The following is a 3,502-nucleotide window of genomic DNA, read 5'->3' on the forward strand; positions in this document are numbered from 1 at the left end:
AGAGAGAGAGAGAGAGAGAGAGAGAGGGAGAGAGAGAGAGAGACGTACATACATCACAGAGAGAGAGAGAGAGAGAGAGAGAGAGAGAGAGAGCCCATATACTTGATACTACAAATATATTTTCAATGAAAATCTAAATACAGATCCTAATTTTAGGTGTTTACCTGGGAGAGTGTGAAGAGACAAACAATGGACCGTAGCTGGATAGTGAATAAAAGGCCTCACGAGACACCACCCTGGGCCTCCACCCAGGAAACTTGAAGGTGAGGGACACAGAGTGCTCCCCAGATGAGTAGTCCTCCCTCTGCATACAGCGAGAGAAGGTGTCTGCCCAGCTGGGAAGGGCAGCCTGAAGACCTCAGGCATTTTCCTTCCATGACAATTGCCAGGGCACAGCAGGTACCAGAGCGTGCTTTTCATCTGAAGGACCTCTCTTCCATGCCTTAGCTTACCCTATTAGTTTGTTCAATCTAAGTTCATCTGTAACTGGGCTGTCAGTTGAGTGACTTGCATTGGTCACTTCTAAATCACGAACAATAGACTTATGTCTTACATATTTAATGAGAGTTTTAAATTAAATAATATACAGAAAATTTCAGGTAGAGAGCCCAGCCTCTAGGTAACTAATAGGTAGTGTTTTTAGTATTGACCTTCAAAACAAAAATACTAAGATGTCTAGAGTTAAAAAAAAAAAAAAAAGAAAGAAAGAAAGAGAAAGAAAGAAAGAAAACTGTCTTGGTTCATGAAAAATGGTAAGTTTGCTTTTGTGAGGAGCCTGTTCAGCTGGAAGCCTGGCCCTGAAACAGCCTGGCAGAGTTCCTGACCCAGTTCTCATGAAGAATTAAATGCAACTGCAAGGTTCACAGGCCTTTTGCCTTCTGGTATTAGCCTTGCTGCTGTAATTCCCAGCATTCACTGGGCCTGGATGAGCTCTAATCACACATGGAATATATTCTACACATTAAAATACTCTCAGAGGATTCATCTGTGAGCTTCATTTGGGAAAACACTGCATTAGCGTCAACCTTTCTCAGAGTAGGGAAACTACAGGTGGAAACAGAGTCTTTTTAGCTGTGCCCTATAGGGCTGAGATCATCCAAATCAAAGTAGGGACAAGCGAGTTCAGTCATTAAATAGGTATTTATTGAAATCACTAATAATTATAATGGATAAAATACTAGAGCAAATCCCTTCAAGGGAGGGTTAGTTGCGAAATAGAGGAGGGTGTTGGCTGGTATAGTTTATAATATACACTCTAAGGAGGACAGAGAAGAGTATGGAAACAACAGAGAAAGCGGAACAACTCAAAGCTCAGCGGAGCAAGAGGGGGTGGAAGGGCAGTCCCACTGGAGAGTGCTGGCAGCAGTGCAGACTCTCCAGAGAGAGCGGGCCTCAGTTACCATGAAGGCAAAGGCGTCTCAGAGACCAGGTTAAAGCTGTGCTGTGCTGATGGTCAACTGTGAGTTCCAAACAGGGTGGAAAGGTTTTGGGAACTGGAGTCCTGAGAGATGAGGTCATGAGCTTCTTAAACTGTATACTAGAGTTTGTGAAATCAACTTAGTACATTATTATTTTTTTTTACCAACAAATGATTTTTAGCAAGATTACAGGAAACAATATATATCAATTACATCTTATATAATCAATATTCCATTAATATTACTAAGAAGAATACAAATCTTAAGAATTACATTAGTTACCTCTCTCCTTGCTATGACCAGATTGTATCAGTTTAAGATAGGAAGGATTTATTTTGGCTTACTGTTTCAGAAGACTCAGGGAGATGGCAGGGAACGTGTGGTGGAGCAGAGCAGCACACCATGACAGAGGATGCAGAGAGAAGGAAGTGCCAGCCAGCACTTGCTCCCACTTTTACTGTTGGGGGTCCTGGCCCATACAATGATGCTGCTTATAGTCAGGGTTTTTTTTTTTAATGGAAGAGTATAAATAAACAATATGTGAATATGTTATAGGTTTTAATCTAGGAGTGTGTGCTATGTATATCAGGTCTGTGTGGATCTGGCACACATGTATTATGTGTGTTGTGTGTATGGTACATGTGGTGTGCTTGGGTAGCAATGTATATGTGTACTTTATATCATGTAATATGGGTGTGTATATGTGTATGTAATAGTACGATATATGTATGTGGTGTGGTGGGTATGGTGAGGTGTATATATGTGGTATAATGTGTATGATGTGACATGTGTGTGGTTTGTATATGTATATAGTGTAGTGTATACATGTAGTATATGTATGATGCATGTATGTGTATATGGTATAGTATATGTGGTATGGCATATATGCTGGTGTGTGTATGTGTGTGGTATAGTGTGCATGCTGTAATATATGTGTGTGGTGTATGTTTTGCATTGAGTGTGGAGAAGTATGGAAGTGCTGTGCATGTGGTGTGTGAATGTGTGTAGATAGTATGTATTGTATGCTATATGTAGCATGATGCATATGTGGTTTATGTATGTGATATAGTGTGCATATATGTGTGGTATAGTGTGTGTGTCTTGTGTGGAATAGAATGTATGGTGTGATTTATTTGTGTCTAATACTGTGCAAGGTGTGGTTTACGTGAGTGGAATAATGAGTATTGTGTGGTTTCTATGTGCAGCATAGTGTATGTGTATAAGGTGTGGTTTATGTGCATATGTGTGGAATAATGTGTATAGTGTAGCTTTTGTGTATGGTGTAGTGTGCGCAATAATGTACATGGTATGGTCCATGTGTGTGGTATAATGTGTGTATGTGTAATAGTGTATGTGGTGTGGTTTATGTGTATGGTGTGGTATATATGGTGAAATGTATATGTATGTAATATGGATTATATACTAAGGTATATGAACATGTTACAGAGGTTCAAAAATGGTACATGTATATGTATCATGTTGCATACATGTAATGTAGTATATTGTATTATGTGGTATTCATCATGGTATATGTACATGTGGTAGATATGTAATGTAACATGTGGTGCACACATACATGTATGTTGTGCACATGTAATATATATTACAGTGTATAATCTGAATGCTTGTGTCTCTTCAACAGTCATACACTGACACCTTGCTCCCAGAGTGATGGTACTAGAAGGTAGGGCCTTTGGAAAGTAATTAGGTCATAGGGTCATGCCAAAATGAATGGGAACAGAAGCCTTCTAAAGGAGTTTTGAGAAAAACTTCTCATCTCTTCTACTGTGTGAGATTTCAGTGAGGAGACAGTCAACTCTAAGGAAAGCAGAACTTTATCAGACATCAAACCCACCAACACCTTAGTCTTAAAGAATTCTAGACTACAGAACTCTGAACTATGCATTTCTGTTGTTTAAGGCCACCCAGGCTACAGTAGTTTGTTATAGTAGTCCACACTAAGATAGTATGCAGATAGATGTTAGATCCATAAATGATAGATAGAAGATAGATAGATAGATGATGATGATAGATAGATAGACGATAGACAGATAGATGATAGATAGATAGATAGATAGATAGAT

The sequence above is a fragment of the Nannospalax galili genome, unplaced genomic scaffold (assembly GCF_000622305.1).
Source record: "Nannospalax galili isolate Female #2095 unplaced genomic scaffold, S.galili_v1.0 scaffold377, whole genome shotgun sequence".
Classification (NCBI taxonomy): domain Eukaryota; kingdom Metazoa; phylum Chordata; class Mammalia; order Rodentia; family Spalacidae; genus Nannospalax; species Nannospalax galili.